The 21148-nt window shown below is 38.5% G+C and overlaps 1 protein-coding gene and 1 non-coding gene across 3 annotated transcripts in view; both read left to right on the top strand.

Moving 5' to 3' along the window:
- ARHGEF9 (Cdc42 guanine nucleotide exchange factor 9) overlaps positions 1–21148 on the top strand; it is a 442967-nt gene that overhangs the window by 42211 nt on the left and 379608 nt on the right. The gene's annotated exons all lie outside the window — the stretch shown is intronic.
- On the top strand, positions 10501–10691 carry LOC118969118 (U2 spliceosomal RNA). Its single transcript, XR_005057004.1, has one exon. It is a non-coding gene; the product is annotated as a U2 spliceosomal RNA (small nuclear RNA).

Genomic DNA, 21148 nt, shown 5'->3' with positions numbered 1-21148 from the left:
GTTGATCCCCAATTTCTCACCTGATGGCTCCCCTGCGACTGTGCCTGTCTTAGGTTGTTCCTCCCTTGAGGAATCTGACCCGTCTCTGGCTAACCAGTCATCTTCCGGGGCCATAGAGGGAGATGTAAAGTTGGTAAGTGAGAGAGAAGCCATATTGTTTGAAAAGGTTAGCTTTTTACTTCTTTGCAGATTTATGCCCTGTGGCTTCTATGCCCAGCACTTGTCTCGAGGTATCTTTACCACCTGGAGGAATTATGATGCTCGGTAAATTCGATATGAGGCACGAATTCTATTTAAGGGTTGTAATTAGGAAGGAAGGAGAAAAGCTATAGAGGTAGCATATGGAAGAAAACATGGGAGGATTGATTATTTCTTTGACATATCTTCTTGTAGAGTATCTTAAGCATGTATAGGTTTTAAACTACTAACTAACTTGTGCACACATTAACATAATAGGAATATGGTGACATAAACTAAGCAAATCTATAATTACCAGCCATCTCCAGTGAAGCCAAGAAAACCAGTTAGGCACCCTAGGCATTTGTGAGAATTTGTCTATGATATGATGGATATTGTCCTACTGTACTTGAACAGTCTGAGAGAAATCACACAAATTAAAGCAACCCATTTCTGGGATCTGTTCACATCCCATATGTTCTCTTAACCGTAGATAGTCTATAGTCGTAAGATTTTGGAGTGCTACAACTTGCACCCCTCCCAACTCCTGGTTGAGTTCCAACAGTACAGATCCACTCAAATTCGTTGTCTCACTGTATGCACATGCCAGCCTAGACATCTCCCTCCTCATTCCAGTGGCAAGTTCAGGAAACGGTGGGATGGATGCAGCCACAACTGCAGCATCGCCCGGATCCCTGTGGAGGCTTTTTGATGATCATCCCCCGGCACAAGTCCTCCAGAGAGTGCTGATGCCAGAAGGTCCTCCTCATATCGTATCTTAGTTCATTTTCTGGATACCCAAGCTAGTCCTTGATCTTCTACATAAAAACAAACAGACCCTTTGACCACACTTTGACATGCCCTCTATACCACTGTGTAGAACACATTGGAGGTCAGCACACAGGAACTGCTTTTTTTATTTTTTTTATTTTTTTTTATTTTTATTAACAGAGAGGAATATTATCAGAAAAGAGTACCTCCATAGCCGATCATCTGACACCCTTTAAGTGATCAAAATTAAGGATATTTAAAGCATGCGTTAATCTTTGATTTACCAATAGTTTTATCGTATGAAGGAGTAATCCCCCTTTTCCTTCTTTCTTTCTTTTTTTCCTTTTTTTAAAATCTTTAATCTGCACTTACATGAAGAACAAAATGTCTACTATGCTCTCCCCTATACCAAGTCCCCCCTAAAAACAACATTACAGTCACTGTCCATCAGCATAGCAAAATGTTGTAGAATCACTACTTGTCCTCTCTGTGTTGTACAGCCCTCGCTCCCCTTTCTCCCTCCCCCCCATGCATGCTAATCTTAATACCCCCTTTCTTCTTCCCCCCCTTATCCCTCCCTGCCCACTCATCCTCCCCAGTTCCTTTCCCTTTGGTAACTGTTAGTCCATTTTTGGATTCTGTAATTCCGCTGCTGTTTTGTTCCTTCAGTTTTTCCTTTGTTCTTATACTCCTCAGATGAGTGAAATCATTTGGTATTTCTATTTCTCCGCTTGGCTTATTTCACTGAGCATAATACTCTCCAGCTCCATCCATGTTGCTGCAAATGGTAGGATTTTCCCTCTTCTTATGGTTGAGTAGTATTCCATTGTGTATATGTACCACATCTTCTTTATCCATTCATCTACCGATGGACATTTAGGTTGCTTCCAATTTTTGGCTATTGGAAATAGTGCTGCGATAAACATAGGGGTGCATCTGTCTTTCTCAAACTTGATTGCTGCGTTCTTAGGGTAAATTCCTAGGAGTGGAATTCCTGGGTCAAATGGTAGGTCTGTTTTATGCATTTTGATGAACCTCCATACTGCTTTCCACAATGGTTGAACTAATTCACATTCCCACCAGCAGTGTAGGAGGGTTCCCCTTTCCCCACAGCCTCGCCAACATTTGTTGTTGTTTGTCTTTTGGATGGAAGCCATCCTTACTGGTGTGAGGTGATACCTCATTGTAGATTTAATTTGCATTTCTCTGATAATTAGTGATGTGGAGCATCTTTTTATGTGTTTGTTGGCCATCTGTATTTCTTTCTTGGAGAACTGTCTGTTCAGTTCCTCTGCCCATTTTTTAATTCGGTTATTTGTTTTTTGTTTGTTGAGGCATGTGAGCTGTTTATATATTCTGGACGTCAAGCATTTATCGGATCTGTCATTTTCAAATATATTCTCCCATACTGTAGGGTTCCTTTTTGTTCTATTGATGGTGTCTTTCGCTGTACAGAAGCTTTTCAGCTTAATGTAGTCCCACTTGCTCATTTTTGCTGTTGTTTTCCTTGCCCAGGGAGATATGTTCAAGAAGAGGTCAATCATGTTTATGTCTAAGAAGTTTTTGCCTATGTTTTTTTCCAAGAGTTTAATGGTTTCATGACTTACATTCAGGTCTTTGATCCATTTTGAGTTTACCTTTGTATATGGGGTTAGACAATGGTCCAGTTTCATTCTCCTACATGTAGCTGTCCAGTTTTGCCAGCACCATCTGTTGAAGAGACTGTCATTTTGCCATTGTATGTCCATGGATCCTTTATCAAATATTAATTGACCATATATGTTTGGGCTAATTTCTGGAGTCTCTAATCTGTTCCACTGGTCTGTGGCTCTGTTCTTGTGCTAGTACCAAATTGTCTTGATTACTATGGCTTTGTAGTAGAGCCTGAAGTTGGGGAGTGATATCCCCCCTACTTTATTCTTCTTTTTCAGGATTGCTTTGGCTATTCGGGGTCTTTGGTGTTTCCATATGAGTTTTTGAATTATTTGTTCCAGTTCATTGAAGAATGTTGCTGGTAATTTGATAGGGATTGCATCAAATCTATATATTGCTTTGGGCAGGGTGGCCGTTTTGACGATATTAATTCTTCCTAGCCATGAGCATGGGATGAGTTTCCATTTGTTAGTGTCCCCTTTAATTTCTCTTAAGAGTGACATGTAGTTTTCAGGATATAGGTCTTTCACTTCTTTGTGTAGGTTTATTCCTAGGTATTTTATTCTTTTTGATGCAATTGTGAATGGAATTGTTTTCCTGATTTCTCTTTGTATTGGTTCATTGTTAGTGTATAGGAAAGCTACAGATTTCTGTGTGTTAATTTTGTATCCTGCAACTTTGCTGTATTCTGATATCAGTTCTAGTAGTTTTGGAGTGGAGTCTTTAGGGTTTTTTATGTACAGTATCATATCATCTGCAAATAGTGACAGTTTAACTTCTTCTTTACCAATCTGGATTCCTTGTATTTCTTTGTTTTGTCTGATTGCCGTGGCTAGGACCTCCAGTACTATGTTAAATAACAGTGGGGAGAGTGGGCATCCCTGTCTGGTTCCCGATCTTAGAGGAAATGCTTTCAGCTTCTCGCTGTTCAGTATAATGCTGGCTGTGGGTTTGTCATATATGGCCTTTATTATGTTGAGGTACTTGCCCTCTATTCCCATTTTGCTGAGAGTTTTTATCATGAATGGATGTTGATTTTTGTCAAATGCTTTTTCAGCATCTATGGAGATGATCATGTGGTTTTTGTGTTTCTTTTTGTTGATGTGCTGGATGATGTTGATGGATTTTCGAATGTTGTACCATCCTTGCCTCCCTGGGATGAATCCCACTTGGTCATGGTTTATGATCCTTTTGATATACTGTTGAATTCTGTTTGCTAATATTTTATTGAGTATTTTTGCATTTACATTCATCAGGGATATTGGTCTGTAATTTTCTTTTTTGGTGGGGTCTTTGCCTGGTTTTGGTATTAGGGTGATGTTGGCTTCATAGAATGAGTTTGGAAGTATTCCCTCCTCTTCTATTTTTTGGAACACTTTAAGGAGAATGGGTATTATGTCTTCTCTGTGTGTCTGATAAAATTCCGAGGTAAATCCGTCCGGTCCCAGGGTTTTGTTCTTAGGTAGTTTTTTGATTACCATTTCAATTTCTTTGCTCGTAATTGGTTCATTTAACTTTTGTGTTTCTTCCTTGGTCAGTCTTGGGAGGTTGTATTTTTCTAGGAAGTTGTCCATTTCTTCTAGGTTTTCCAGCTTGTTGGCATATAGGTTTTCATAGTAGTCTTTAATAATTCTTTGTATTTCTGTGGTGTCTGTCATGATTATTCCGTTCTCATCTCTGATGCTGTTGATTTGTGTTGATTCTCGTTTTCTCTTAATAAGTTTGGCTAGAGGCTTATCTATTTTGTTTATTTTCTCAAAGAACCAGCTCTTGGTTTTGTTGATTTTTGCTATTGTTTTATTCTTCTCAATTTTGTTTATTTCTTCTGTTATCTTTATTATGTCCCTTCTTCTGCTGACTTTAGGCCTCATTTGTTCTTCTTTTTCCAGTTTCGACAATTGGAGTGTTAGACTATTCATTTGGGATTGTTCTTCCTTCTTCAAGTGTGCCTGGATCGCTATATACTTTCCTCTTAAGAATTCTTTCGCTGCATCCCACAGAAGTTGGGGCTTTGTGTTATTGTTGTCATTTGTTTCTATATATTCCTTGATCTCTATTTTGATTTGTTCATTGATCCATTGATTATTTAGAAGCATGTTGTTAAGCCTCCATGTGTTTGTGAGCCTTTTTTTTTGTTTGTAGAATTTGTTTCTAGTTTTATACCTTTGTGGTCTGAAAAATTGGTTGGTAGAATTTCCATATTTTGGAATTTACTGAGGCTCTTTTTGTGAGCTAGTATGTAGTCTATTCTGGAGAATGTTCCATGTGCACTTGAGAAGAATGTATATCCTGTTGCTTTTGGATATAGATTTCTATAGATGTCTATTAGGTCCATCTGTTCTAGTGTGTTGTTCAGTGCCTGTGTGTCCTTATTTTCTGCCCGGTGGGTCTATCCTTTGGCGTGAGTGGTGTGTTGAAGTCTCCTTAAATGAATGCATTGCAGTCTATTTCCCTCTTTAGTTCTGTGAGTATTTGTTTCACAAATGCTGGTGCTCCTCTGTTGGGTGCATATATATTTATAATGGTTATATCCTCTTGTTGGACTGAGCCCTTTATCATTATGTAGTGTCCTTCTTTATCTCTTGTCACTTTCTTTGTTTTGAAGTCTATTTTGTCTGATATTAGTACTGCAACCCCTGCTTTCTTCTCACTGTTGTTTGCCTGAAATATGTTTTTCCATCCCTTGACTTTTAGTCTGTGCCTGTCTTTGGGCTTGAGGTGAGTTTCTTGTAAGCAGCATATAGATGGGTCTTGCTTTTTTGTCCATTCTATTACTCTGTGTCTTTTGATAGGTGCATTAAGTCCATTTACGTTTAGGGTGACTATTGAGAGATATGTAGTTATTGCCATTGCAGGCTTTAGATTCATGGTTAGCTTCTTTAGTATCTTACTGCCTAACTTAGCTCGCTTATTGAGCTGTTATATACACTGTCTGGAGATTCTTTTCTTCTGTCCCTTCTTATTCCTCCTCCTCCATTCTTAATATGTTGTGTGTTTTGTTCTGTGCTCTTTTTAGGAGTTCTCCCATCTAGAGCAGTTCTTGTAAGATGCCCTGTAGAGGTGGTTTGTGGGAAGCCAATTCCCTCAGCTTTTGCGTGTCTGTGAATTGTTTAATCCCGCCATCATATTTAAATGATAGTCATGCTGGATTCAGTATCCTTGGTTCAAGGCCCTTCTGTTTCATTGCATTAAATATATCATGCCATTCTCTTCTGGCCTGTAGGGTTTCTGTCGAGAAGTCTGATATTAGCCTGATGGGTTTTCCTTTATAGGTGACCTTTTTCTGTCTAGCTGCCTTTAAAACTCTTTCCTTGTCCTTGATCCTTGCCATTTTAATTATGTGTCTTGGTGTTGTCCTCCTTGGATCCTTTCTGTTGGGGTTCTGTGTATTTCTGTGGTCTGTTCGATTATTTCCTCCCCCAGTTTGGGGAAGTTTTCAGCAATTATCTCTTCAAAGAGACTTTCTATCCCTTTTCCTCTGTCTTCTTCTTCTGGTACCCCTATAATACGAATATTATTCTTTTTGGATTTGTCACATAATTCTCTTAGTGTTGTTTCATTCCTGGAGATCCTTTTATCTCTCTCTATGTCAGCTTCTATACGTTTCTGTTCTCTGGTTTCTGTTCCTTCAATGGCCTCTTGCATCTTATCCATTCTGCTTATAAATCCTTCCAGGGTTTGTTTCACTTCTGTGATCTCCTTCCTGACATCTGTGATCTCCCTCCAGACTTCATCCCATTGCTCTTGCATTTTTCTCTGCATCTCATCCCATTGCTCTTGCATTTTTCTCCTCATCTCTGTCAGCATGTTCATGATTTTTGTTTTCAATTCTTTTTCAGAGACACTGGTTACGTCTGTCTCCTCAGGTGTTGTCTCTGTGATCTTTGCCTGTAATTTTTTCTTTTATGGTGATAGAGATAGTTTGCAGAGCTGGTACGAGTGACAGCTGGGAGAGCTTTCCTTCTTGTTGGTTTGTGGCCTTCCTCTCCTGGAAGAATAACGACCTCTAGTGGCTTATGCTTGGCAGGTGTGCGCAGACAGGCCTTCAGCTACCTGCCCGGTTGGTTTGGAGTTTATCTCCACTGTTGCTGAGTGTGTGGCCTGGCTCGAGCTGCTCCTCCAAAATGGTGGAGCCCCATTGTAGCGGGAGTGGCTGGGAGGCTATTTATCTCCGTAAGGGGCCTCTGTGCTCCCTGTTGCCCAGGGGGTTAGAGTGCCCTGAGATCCCCAGATTCCCTGCCTCTGGGCTAAGTGTCCTGTCCTGCCCCTTTAAGACTTCAAAAAAGCACTCTCCAAACCAAAACAACAACAGCAACAATGAAAGAGAAAAAAAAAAAGGGAAAATCGCATGATTTTGTTTGTCCTCAGGCACTGGTCTCAGGCACCCACTCGCCAGTCTTGCTGCCCTATTTCCCTAGTATTGGGGTCCCTGTCCCTTTAAGGCTTCCAAAAAGCACTCACCAAAGAAAAAAAAAGGGAAAAGCGCACGATTTTCTTTGTCCTCAGGCGCCGGTCTCAGGCACCCGCTCACAGGTCTTGCTGCCCTGTTTCCCTAGTATTGGGGTCCCTGTCCCTTTAAGGCTTCCAAAAAGCACTCACCAAAAAAAAAATCACTCCCGTTTCTTTGTTCTCCAGTGTCAGCCTCAGGCACCTGCTCACCGGTCCTGTTACCCTGTTTCCCTAGTATCCAGTACCCCACGCATGCACTGTGTCTGTGCTCTGGTCCAGAATCCTAGGGCTGGGTGTTCAGCAGTCCTGGGCCTTCTCTCCCTCCCTGCTGACTCCTCTCCACCCGCCAGGGGCCGGGGGGAGGGGTGCTCAGATCCCGCCGGGCCAGGGCTTGTATCTTACCCCCTTCGCGAGGCGCTGGGTTCTTGCAGGTGTGGATGTGGTCTGGATGTTGTCCTGTGTCCTCTGGTCTCTATTTTAGGAAGAGTTGTGTTTGTTATATTTTCATAGATATATGTGGTTTTGGGAGGAGATTTCTGCTGCTCTACTCACGCCACCATCCTGGCTCCGCTCTGTGTTTCCTTTTGTCTTTTGAAATAAGCATACAAATTGCACTGATGTTTGTCCGGAAGTGGTTCAAAAGTAAGAAAACTCATATATATCAAGCACCTACTATATATTAAGCAGTATACTAGACATCTCCCCACTTATCAACTTAGAGAATCATCACAAAAATTATTTTATGTTAATTTTCCATGTAGCGAATCTGAGGATCAAAGAGGTTGAGTGATTTATGTAGGATCAGATGGCTAACAAGTGATAGAGCTGGTAATTTTCCTCTACTTACAGGTCTAATCATATGAAATTGCTATTTTTGTTGGTCATAAATGGTCTAATATTGGCAATTTCATACCTAATAGAATGCAAACTCCATGAAGCCAGGGATATTTTTTCTGTTTTCTTCACTGTTATATCTTTATATCCTTGACTGTTGCTTGACCTATAGTAGGGACTTAATACATATTTGTTGACTGACTGAATGAGAAGTTTGTTTTTAAAGTTTACATCCTTTTCCCTATGGTGATACTTCCCAAACTTCAGTTTAACATTTTTAACATAATAAGATTTTTTTAACATATTGAAAATTTTGTCATATCCACATACCTATGTATATTTGAAAATTATCTAATGGGTCCTGTTGCTGATCATACCTCAGTGGGATGTGTGCCACCCTTTGGACACTGCTGCCCTTAACACCCTCCTGTTTATAGAGAGGAATAGGAGTTAATAAATGTAGCAAAACAAAAAAAGTAACAGAATAATTAAAAGGTCTAGGATGCAAACAGTCCTAAGGCAAACAGCAAATATATTCAAGAAAAAATATGAAATTTTAGTAAGAAGGTGAGAGTATGTGATATGTAAACCAGAACCATTACCTCCTTTCTCCCTCTCACCTCAGAGTCAGGGGCTCCCCATTCCACACTCCTACAGCCACAAACAGAAGGCTCCCTCTCCCTCCAGCATCCAGTTGGAAGGCTTTCTTCTCAACAGGAGCGAGATGGCAGCATTTCTCATCCTGCCCCAAGCTACCTGTTGCTGAGGCTGAGTACCAAGGTAAATGTGGTTAAGAGGGGGTTTTGGTCTTGTGACCCAGCTTACACTCATAGAATGGAGACTGTACCCTGGGCACAGCATGTTGAGAAGACTGGGGCACTGGTCACCTTGCCTAAGCTCTTGAGGCTGTGGTTTCACACCAGGAGGGGCAAGTTGAGAGAACCATAGACTGCTGCCCTCCTTGAACCAAGTGTTTATCTCTTACAGTGGAGGTGTCACTCAGGCAGAAGCTTGCCACTGTCTCTATCCCTGGTTTCATAACACTGCTTCAGAGATTGTGCCAGGGAGAGAAGCAGGACATGAAGAGAGAGCCCCTTTCCAAAGGAAATAATATCATTTTCAGGGAAACATGGAGTAGTTCAAAACTGAGGGCACTTTCAAGAACAGTGTAGGTTATGGTGAAAGGCATTTATTTGTAGGACACCCAAGATATAGGCTAAACTCTAAGCCAGCTAGTTTACAGAAGGTAACTGGGGAATAAGACAGCTAGGAGGACCCTTTAGGGTCAGAACAAATATCAAACACTGATTTCAGAAACCATTTCTTTAAAAGATCTACAAATTGACTGGGTTAGTTTATAACGCAATTTATGCCCCGGGGCATTATTAAAAACAATTCCATAATTAGCCAGCTGTTAAACATATAAGCAATTCACTAAAATGTGGCACTTAAACTACACTCCTAAATAAATCATGGATCAAAGAAGAAATCAAAAGGGAAATCAGAAAATATTTTGAGATGAATGAAAGACATGACATGTCAAAACTTATGTGATGTAGTCCTAGATGGAAGTTTATAGTTGCAAAATACCTATATTAAGAAAGAAGAAAGATCTCATCAAATCAATAGCTTAACCTTTTAACTTAAGATACTTTAAAAATAAGAACTGAACCTAAACTAATCAATAGGAAGGAAGTAATAAATTAGAGTGGTAATTAATGAGATAGAGAATAGGAAAACAATAGAGAAAAATCAATGAAAACAGAAGCTAATCCTTGAAAATATAAAGGAAATTGATAAGCCTTTAGCTGGAGTGACAAAAATGAAAAGAGAGAAGACTCAAATTATTAGAATCAGAAATAAAAGAGGGGACATTGCTATCAGCCTTACAGAAATAAAAAAGATTATAAAGTACTATAATGAACAATTATAAGCCAACAAATTAGGGATCTTAGATTAATTGGACAAATTCCTAAAGAGACATAAACTACTGGAACTTTCTAAAGGATAAATAGCCAATCTGACTAGACCTATAAAAAATGAAGAGATTTAATTAATAATATAAAAACTACCCACAAGGAAATAACCAGACCCAGATGGCTTCAATGCTGAATTCTATCAAACATTTAAAGAAGAATTAATAAAAATTATTTACAAACTTTTCTTCCAAAAAATATAAGAGGAGGGAACAATTCCCAACTCATTTTATGAGGCCAACATTAGTCTGATACAAAAACTAGACAAAGACATCAGAAGGAAAGGAAAAAGAACAGTAACTTTTATGAATATGGATGTAAAAATCCTCAACAAAATACTAGGAAACCAAATCCAAAATCGTATAGAAAGAATTATACACCATGACCAAGTGGGATTTATCTCAGGAATGCAAGGTTGGTTTAACATATGAAAATCAATTAATCTAATACATCATGTCAAAACAATTAAAAAAATCTCATGATCTTCTCAGTAGATGCAGAAAAAGCAGTTGACAAACCCAGCACCTTTTCATGATAAAAATATTCAACAAACTAGGAATGAAAGGGAACTTCCTAAACCTGATACAGGGCACCTACAAAAAAACCCACAGCTAACATCATACTTAATAAAGAAAGATGAATCGCTTCTCGGCCTTTTGGCTAAGATCAAGTGTAGTATCTGTTCTTATCAGTTTAATATCTGATATGTTCTCTATCTGAGGACAATATATTAAATGGATTTTTGGAGCAGAAATTTGGACTAGGAACTTGCTCCATCCACTTCATGCATCAGCCTGGTATTGCAGTACTTCTAGGAACAGTGCACCCCTTCTTTCACAGTGGTCACAAAAGGGCTTATTGTCTTAATCCAATTTGTAGTTGAGGATATTTCATATGAAGACAAAAGCATGAGGCAGAAAAATGAATCAAGCATAAAATTGAAAATATCAAAGTAAAGTAATGGAGATAAGCCCATGTGGTTTGGAGCAACCAAGGGGACCCTTGAACTTTATTTGAATTACCTGGAGGACTGATAATAGAAAAGAAGAAATGTAGTATCTCTCATCAAAGATAAACATCTTGAGACCACCTGAAAAGTCCACACTCCTAGCCCTTTTCTCACATTCCTGAAAAATCCTTAAAATGGAGGAGCCCCCAGTCTTTCAGCATGCCTCTCTCTGAGGTCACCCACACTTTCTCTTTTTAAATAAAACTTAAACCTTTCAGTGTCTCTCTCTCAGGTTGCCTTCACTTACTGTGTAACCTTAAATAAAACTTTCTCTCAACTTTTCAGGGAGTGCCTCTTCTCTGAGGTCACCCACACTTTCTCTCACTTTAAGTGGGTAACTTTAAATAAAACCTTTACTCTGCTTCAAAAAGAAAGAAAAATAAAGATGCGATGCTTTCCCCTGAGATCAGGAAGAAGACAAGGATGTCTGTTCTCACCACTTGTATTCAACATTGTACTGCAGGTTCTAATCAGGGAAATTAGGTAAGGGAATTAAATAAAAGTCATCCAGATTGGAAAGGAAAAAATAAAACTCTCTCTTTTCACAAATGACATACTTTTATATATCGAAAACCCTAAGATATACACTAAAAACCTAATTAAGTGTAGCAAGGTTTCAGATACAAGATCAATATACAGAAATCAGTTGTAAAGTGGACTTAAAGTGAAATGAAGGAACAATTCCATTTACAATAGTGTCAGAAATTTAACTAAGATTAAATTTAACAAAAGAGGTACAACACTTATATTCTGAAAATTACAAAACATTGTTGAAGCAAATTAAGGAAGACCCAACTAATTGGAAAAACATCCTATATTCATGGACAGGAAGTTTTAACACTGTTAAGATGACAGTATTCCCCAAGCTGATCTACAGACTCAATGCAATCACTATCAGAATCCTAGTTGATGTCCTTGTAGTGAGAATTAGGCAAGCTGATTTTAAAATTCATATGGAATTGCAAGGGAACCAGAATGGCCAAAACAATCTTGAAAAATAAAATGAAGTAGGGACATTCACAATTCCTGAATTCTAAATTTACTACAAAGCAGCAGTAATCAAGAGAGTTGACACTGATACAAGGATGGACATATAGATCAATGGAATAGAAATGAGAGTCCAGAAATAAAACCGTATGTCTGTATTCAACTGATTTTCAACAAGGGTACCAGGATCATGCAATGGGGAAAGAATAGTCTTTTCAACAAATGGTGCTGGAACAACTGGATAAGCATATGCAAAAGACTGAAGGTTGACGCTTACTTCACATCATTTACAAAAATTAACTAAAAATGGATCAAAGACCAAAATTTAAGAGATAAATTATTAAACTCTTAGAGGAAACATAGGAGCAAATATTCATGATCTTAGATTTGTTAAAGGATTTTAAGAGATGATGCCAAAAGTATGAGGAATAAAAGGAAGAATAGACAAACTGAGCTTCATAAAAATTAAAACTCTTGTGCTCCAAAGGGCACTATCAAGGAAGTGAAAATACAACTCACAGAATAAGAGGAAGTATTTGTAAATCATATATCTGACAAGGGACTTATATCCAGAATATGTAAAGAAGTCTTACAATTCAAAAATAAAAAGTACCCAATAAAAAAAGGCATCCAAGTTGGTAAGGAAGAAAGCTGTCACTGTTTGCAGATGACATGATATTATATATAGCAAACCCTACAGAATTCACCAAACAAATCAATTAGAACTAATAATTGGATTCAGCAATGTAACTTAATCATAAGATACATAATCAATATACAAAATATTTTGCATTCCCATATACTAACAATTGTCCCAACCTGCAGGACTATCAACGGGGGTCAACGACCTGGAGGAGAGAATTGAAAAAAAAAAAAAAAGAGAGGCAAGGGACACAAAGAACGACCAGCAAGACAGGATGTCTGATCAAGCTGGCACAGTTTATTGTTTGCAGGCTCAATTTATACAGGTTAGCAAGTAAGGGGTGGGTCAGGAGATAATTGGATCTTAGGTGGCGCCGGCGGGGAGGTGTAGAGGGGTGTTTGGGTCTTGGTTGGCGCCGGCGGGAACGGAGGACCCGGAAGAGAAGCGGGGAGTTCGCCATTTTGGGGGTGGGGGTCCTTGGGAGGGAGGTTTTAAGGGAGGGGCTTTCCCCTGGGGCAGAGGGTGTTTCTTGATTAACAAAGGACAGAAAAAACACATGTTGGGAGGTAACCTAACCACTAGCTCTAACCTAGAAAAGCACATGTTGCGAGGTAACCTAACCACTAGCTCTAACCTAGGAGTTCACTAAATGCTTTTTTTGGTAATAGGGGAAAACTTGTTTCTAACGCATGGATGGATTCATTGTTGCTGACTTTACAGGAAAGACTTTACTCAAACGTTGCTGTTGTCTTAAGGCTTTTGTGACCGAGTCTGCCTAAAGGCCCACAGGTTTGCTCCCAACAAACAATGAACCAGCAGAAAGAGAAATCAAGAAAACAATTGCATCATAAATAAATAAATAAGTAAATAAATAAATAAACAAACAAAAAATAAACCTAACAAAGGAGGTGAAAGACCTATACCCTGAAAACCACAGGACACTCATGAGAGAAATTAAATAAGACAACAATAAATGGAAATATATCCCATGCTCATGGATAGGAAGAATTAATATTGTCAAAATGGCCAACCAGCCCAAAGCAATGAACCAAAGCAAATAATTCTAAACTTTATATGGAACTATGAATGACCCCAAAATGCCAAAGCAATCTTGAGAAAGAAGAACAAAGCTGGGATTATTATGCTCCCTCATTTAAGCAGTACTACAAAGAAAGCCACAGTGATTAATACAGTATGGTACAGGCACAATAACAGATACGTGGATTAACAGAACTAAATAGAAAGTCCAGAAATAAACCCACTCATATGTCATCAATTAATCTATGACAAAGGAAGCAAGAATATACAATGGGAAAAAAGCAGTCTCTTCAATAAATGGCTTTGGAAAAACTGGACAGCTACATGCAAAAAAGTGAACCTGAATTATTCCCGAACACCATACACAAAGGTAAACTCAAAATGGATTAAAGACCTTAATATAAGATGTGAAGCCATTAAACTCTTAGAAGAAAGGTGGGTATAAAGGAACATACCTCAACATAATAAAGGCCATATATAACAAACATAGGCAAAAATTTCTTGAGCATAAACATGAGTAATTTTTTTCTGGACACATCTCCCTGGACCAGGGATACAAAAGCTTAGTGGGACTACATCAAATTAAAAAGCTTCTGTATTACAAAAGACATCATCAATAAAACAAAAAGGCAACGTACAGTATGGGAAAATATATTCATAAATGTTATATCCAATAAGGGGTTAACATCCAAAATATATAAAGAACTCATACAACTCAACAGCATAAAAACAAATACCCCAATTAAAAAATGGGCAGAGGCTTGTCTAGCTTGGATTAATACTTAGTCTATAGGCACAGACCTGATCATCTACATTTGTCCTCTTATGGCACTAAATTATGTTTTCTACCTTTATCTTGCATCTACCCACCACTTCAGCATTTTATTTAAAAAAAAAATAAGGGAGAAATGTGGGATTCACATATAAATCAAGTATAAAAATCAAATGAATAATCATATCTGACTTGATTGTTTATAGTTCATGATGCATGATCAAAATCAAAAGTTTCTGTGATATGACTGCCCTTGCACTGTTCACCATGTAAGAACTTATTCACTATGTAAGAACTTGTTCATCATGTAAGAACTTGTTCATTATGCTTCAAAAGATTGGAGACTGTTGAGAATTAGGCTTGGGGTTGATTAATGATTGTACATTGAGTCCCCTATACAGAATTTTATTGTTGTTAACAACCATTTGATCAATAAATATGAGAGATGCCCTCTCAAAAAAAAATGGGCAGAGGAACTGAATAGACCTTTCTCCCAAAAAGATATACAGCTGACCAATAGGCAAATGAAGATGCTACACATTGCTAATCATCAGAGAAATGCAAATCAAAATCACAATGAGGTAATTACCTCACACCTGTTAGAATGGCCACCATCCAAAAGACACGAAAGAAGTATTGCTGAGGATGTGGAGAAAAGGGAATGCTCCTACACTGTTGGTGGGAATGTAAATTGGTGCAGCCACTATGGAAAGCAGCATGAAGGTTCCGCAAAAATCTAAAAATTGAAATACCATATGACTCAGTAATTCCACTCTAAGAATTTACCCAAGGAAAACAAAATCTCTGACTCAGTGAGGTAAGTGCACTTCTGTCTATTGCTGCTTTATTTACAACACCAAGATATGGAAGAAACCAAAGTGTCCATCAATAGACAAATGGATAAAGAAGAAATGGTGCACATACACAATGGAATATTATTCATCCATAAAAAAGAAAGAAATCCTGCCCTTTGTGACAACATGGATGGACCTAGAGGGTATTATGCTCAGTGAAATAAACCAGGTGGAAAAAGACAAATACCATATAATATGTGGAATCTGAAACAAAGCAAAACAAAATGAACGGAACAACAATAGACACAGACACTGAGAAGTGACTGGTGTTTACTACAGGGAAAGACGTAGGGTGGATGGGTGAAGGGGATAAAGAAGCACAAAATCTTAATCATAATATAAATTAGTCATGGGATTGAAAGTACAGCATGGAGAATATAGTCAGTAGTTGTGCAACATTTTTCTATGTCGACAGACCATAACTACACTAGTGAGAGTGAACATTTAATAAACTAGATATTTTGAATCACTGTTGTATACTTGGAGTCAATATAATACTGTATGTAAAAAATAAATGAAATAAAAAGGTTATGATGGGGAAAAAGAAGAATGAGATAGGACTTCACAATCATTAGGATGGCTAGAATCAACAAGTGTTGTCACAGATGTGGAGAAATCAGAACCCTCACACACTGCTGGCAGGCTCTTTTGAAAAACAGACTGAGAGATCCTCAAACAATTAAGTATATAGTTACCATTTGACCCAATTCCATTCCTAGGCATATACCCAAGAGAAATGAAAATAGATGTCTACACAAAAATTCATATATGAATTCTTATAGCAGCACTATTTATGATAGCTAAAAGGTGGAAACAACCCAAATGCCCATCAATTAATAAATAGATAAATAAAATGTGGCATATAATGGAATATTACTCAGCCATAGAAAGTAATGAAGTACAGATACTTGCTACAACATGGACAAACCTTGAAAACATTATAGTAAATGAAAATAGCCAGCTACAAGTCTATATATTGTATGACTATTCACATGAGATGTCTAAAACAGGGAAAATAGAGACAGAAATAGATAAGTGATTGCTTACAGAAGAGGGATGGATTGATGGGGAAGAGTTTGAGATGATAAATAAAAGGTATGGGGTTTCTTTTCAGGGTGATGAAAATGTTCTAAAATTGACTATGATGGTGGTTGCTCATATTTGGGAATATTCTAGAAAAACGCATCTGAATTTTTTTTTTCGATTTTGGATTGCTCATCTTGAATGAATTGTATGGTATGTAAATTATATCTCAATAAAACTATTTTAAAAAGTAATTTTAAAAGAACCAATAGAAACTCTCAATATAGCTATTAAAGAAAAAGTCTAGGATAAACTAAACCTGGTCTACAGTGAAATGCAAGTGCACCCAGCTCAGACCTCTCCTGGCAGCTTTTTCTGGCTCACCTTTTAATTATGGTTTGGGTTATGAGCATTGGGAAGGAATCAGAAGAAAATACTGGAAAGGTTTGTAATGCTCATTGATTGCTTGACTGTCTGCTATATAAATGGGTTCAAGATGGCCCCGTATATTGGCCCTATGATGTTTACTTCTTCACAGAGGGCTGAGACTGCTCAAGAGTCTGCTACCATTAAACTCAAGTTTTTGTGCATCCAATTGTTTTAAATATAGCTCAAATAAGCATATTTTAGGCCATTTGAAGCTTTGCATACCCTGTGAAACTGCATTTGACTTCTGCTAGTTATATAAGATCTCAAGTCAGTGCTGCCCTTCAGAATTCTCTGACCCAGAGACTCCATATCCTGCTGCTGAGGACATGACCTAGACAGTCAGTCCCCTCTCTGATATCCCTCTCCTTTGGGAGTCCCCTTGCCCTCCTCCCCTTCTGTGTGGGGGCCTCTCACCATTGACTCTGGAATGTCTCATGCTGTGAAGGACTTCCTTTAGCATTCAGCTTATCAAACAGCCCCACAAATAAACCCCATTGTGTGCTACTGCACACACATTTTTTTCTTGATCAGCCCTAAAATCCCTTGACCCTGCTATGCTATCCATCCAGATCAACTTGCCAGTAGACTCACAATTGGAAGTATGCTTTGATCCCACATGCTGACACAGCTGGCTCCCTCTTACCAAAGAACTGTCAGCTCAAATATCACCTCCTTAGAGAGGCCTCCCATGACCCTTTAGCACTCCTCTCATCCCCAGAGGCTCACAGAGACACTTACCTTTAACTGAAATGGTCTTGTTACTTATTTCCCTCTTTTTTTTTTTGAGAGGGCATCTCTCATATTTATTGATCAAATGGTTGTTAACAACAATAAAATTCAGTATAGGGGGTCAATGCTCAATGTACAATCATTAATCCATCTCAAGCCTAACTCTCGTCAGTCTCCAATCTTCTGAAGCATAATGAACAAGTTCTTACATGGTGAACAAATTCTTACATAGTGAATAAATTCTTACATGGTGAACAGTAAAAGGGCATTCATCACAGAAACTTTCGGTTTTGATCATGCATTATGAACTATAAACAATCAGGTCAAATATGAATATTCATTTGATTTTTATACTTGATTTATATGTTGATCCCACATTTCTCCCTTTATTATTATTTTTATTTTTATTTATTTTTATTTTTATTTTTTTTGAGAGGGATCTCTCATATTTATTGATCAAATGGTTGTTAGCAACAATAAAATTCAGCATAGGGGGGTCAACGCTCAATGTACAATCATTAATCCATCTCAAGCCTAATTCTCGTCAGTCTCCAATCTTCTGAAGCATAACGAACAAGTTCTTACATGGTGAACGAATTCTTACATAGTGAATAAATTCTTACATGGTGAACAGTACAAGGGCATTCATCACAGAAACTTTCGGTTTTGATCATGCATTATGACCTGTAAACAATCAGGTCAAATATGAATATTCGTTTGATTTTTGTACTTGATTTATATGTTGATCCCACATTTCTCCTATTATTATTATTATTTTTATTTTTAATAAAATGCTGAAGTGGTAGGTAGATGCAAGATAAAGGTAGAAAACATAGTTTAGTGCTGTAAGAGGGCAAATCTAGATGATCAGATGATCAGGTGTGTGCCTATGGACTAAGTATTAATCCAGGCTAGACAAGGGCAGCAAGACATCCACGGATGCAGAAGATTTCTCTCAAAGCAGGGGGGGTGAGGTTCTGAGCCTCACCTCTGTTGATCCCCAAATTCTCACCTGATGGCCCCCCTGCGACTGTGCCTGTCTTAGGTTGTTCCTCCCTTGAGGAATCTTACCCGTCTCTGGCTAACCAGTCATCTTCCGGGGCCATACAGGGAAATGTAAAGTTGGTAAGTGAGAGAGAAGCCATATTGTTTGAAAAGGTTAGCTTTTTACTTCTTTGCAGATTTATGCCCTGTGGCTTCTATGCCCAGCACTTGTCTCGAGGTATCTTTACCACCTGGAGGAATTATGATACTCGGTAAATTCGATATGAGGCACGAATTCTATTTGAGGGTTGTAATTAGGAAGGAAGAAGAAAAGCTATAGAGGTAGCATATGGAAGAAAACATGGGAGGATTGATTATTTCTTTGACATATCTTCTTGTATAGTACCTTAAGTATGTATAGGTTTTAAACTACTAACTAATTTGCAAACACATATTAACATAATAGGAATACGGTGACATAAACAAAGCAAATCTATAATTACCATCCATCTCCAGTGAAGCCAAGAAAACCGTTTAGGAACCCTAGGCATTTGTGAAAATTTATCTATGATATGATGGATATTGTCCAACTGTACTTGAACCATCAGACAAATTAAAGCAGCCCATTTCTGGGATCTGTTCACATCCCATATGTTCTTTTAACCATAGATAGTCTATAGTCATGAGATTTTGGAGTGCTACAACTTGCACCCCTCCCAACTCCTGGTTGAGTTCCAACAGTACAGATCCGGTCAAATTCGTTGTCTCACTGTATGCACATGCCAGCCTAGACATCTCCCTCCTCATTCCAGTGGCAAGTTCAGGAGACGGTGGGCTAGATGCAGCCACAACCGCAGCATCGCCCGGATCCCTGTGGAGGCTTTTTGATGATCATCCCCCGGCACAAGTCCTCCAGAGAGTGCTGATGCCAGAAGCTCCTCCTCATTTCGTATCTTAGTTCATTTTCTGGGTATCCAAGCTAGGCCTTGATCTTCTGCATAGAAACAAACAGACCCTTTGCCCACACTTTGACATGCCCTCTATACCACTGTGCAGAACTCATTGGAGGTCAGCACACAGTAACTGCATTTTTTTTTTAATTAAGAGAAAGGAATATTATCAGAAAAGAGTACCTCCATAGCTGATCATCTGACACCCTTTAAGTGATCAACATTAAGGATATTTAAAGCATGTGTTGATCTTTGACATACCAATAGTTTTATCCTGTCAAGGAGTAATCCCCCTTTTCTTTCTTTCTTTCTTTTTTTTTTTTAATTTTTAATCTACACTTACATGAAGAATACTATGTTTACTATGCTCTCCCCTATATCAGGTCCCCCCTAACAACCACATTACGGTTACTGTCCATCAGCTTAGCAAAATGTTGTAGAGTCACTACTTGTCCTCTCTGTGTTGTGCAGCCCACCCTCCCCTTTATCCCTCCCGCCCATGCATGCTAATCTTAATACCCCCCTTTTTCTTCCCCCCACTTATCCCTCCCTGCCCACCCATCCTCCCCAGTTCCTTTCCTTTTGTTCCTGTTAGTCCATTTTTGGGTTCTGTAATTCCGCTGCTGTTTTGTTCCTTCAGTTTTTCCTTTGTTCCTATACTCCTCAGATGAGTGAAATCATTTGGTATTTCTCTTTCTCCGCTTGGTTTATTTCACTGAGCATAATACTCTCCAGCTCCATCCATGTTGCTGCAAATGGTTGGATTTTTCCACTTCTTATGGCTGAGTAGTATTCCATTGTGTATATGTACCACATCTTCTTTATCCATTCATCTACCGATGGACATTTAGGTTGCTTCCAATTCTTGGCTATTGTAAATAGTGCTGCGATAAGCATAGGGGTGCATCTGTCTTTCTCAAACTTGATTGCTGCGTTCTTAGGGTAAATTCCTAAGAGTGGAATACCTGGGTCAAATGGTAGGTCTGTTTTGAGCATTTTGATGAACCTCCATACTGCTTTCCACAATGGTTGAACTAATTTACATTCCCACCAGCAGTGTAGGAGGGTTCCCCTTTCTCCACAGCCTCGCCAACATTTGTTGTTGTTTGTCTTTTGGATGGCAGCTATCCTTACTGGTGTGAGGTGATACCTCATTGTAGTTTTAATTTGCATTTCTCTGATAATTAGCGATGTGGAGCATCTTTTCATGTGTCTCTTGGCCATCTGTATTTCTTTTTTGGAGAACTGTCTGTTCAGTTCCTCTGCCCATTTTTTAATTGGGTTATTTGTTTTTTGTTTGTTGAGGCATGTGAGCTCTTTATATATTCTGGACGTCAAGCCTTTATCAGATCTGTCATTTTCAAATATATTCTCCCATACTGTAGGGGTTCCTTTTTGTTCTATTGATGGTGTCTTTCGCTCTACAGAAGCTTTTCAGCTTAATGTAGTCCCACTTGCTCATTTTTGCTGTTGTTTTCCTTGCCCGGAGAGATATGTTCAAGAAGAGGTCACTCATGTTTATGTCTAAGAGGTTTTTGCCTATGTTTTTTTTCCAAGAGTTTAATGGTTTCATGACTTACATTCAGGTCTTTGATCCATTTTGAGTTTACCTTTGTATATGGGGTTAGACAATGGTCCAGTTTCATTCTCCTACATGTAGCTGTCCAGTTCTGCCAGCACCATCTGTTGAAGAGACTGTCATTTTGCCATTGTATGTCCATGGCTCCTTTATCAAATATTAATTCACCATATATGTTTGGGTTAATTTCTGGGGTGTCTAATCTGTTCCACTGGTCTGTGGCTCTGTTCTTGTGCCAGTACCAAATTGTCTTGATTACTATGGCTTTGTAGTAGAGCTTGAAGTTGGGGA

Source organism: Manis javanica, chromosome X (assembly GCF_040802235.1).
Source record: "Manis javanica isolate MJ-LG chromosome X, MJ_LKY, whole genome shotgun sequence".
Classification (NCBI taxonomy): Eukaryota; Metazoa; Chordata; class Mammalia; order Pholidota; family Manidae; genus Manis; species Manis javanica.
The sequence above is the reverse complement of the archived record's forward strand: the minus strand, read 5'-3'. Positions and strand labels throughout refer to the sequence as shown.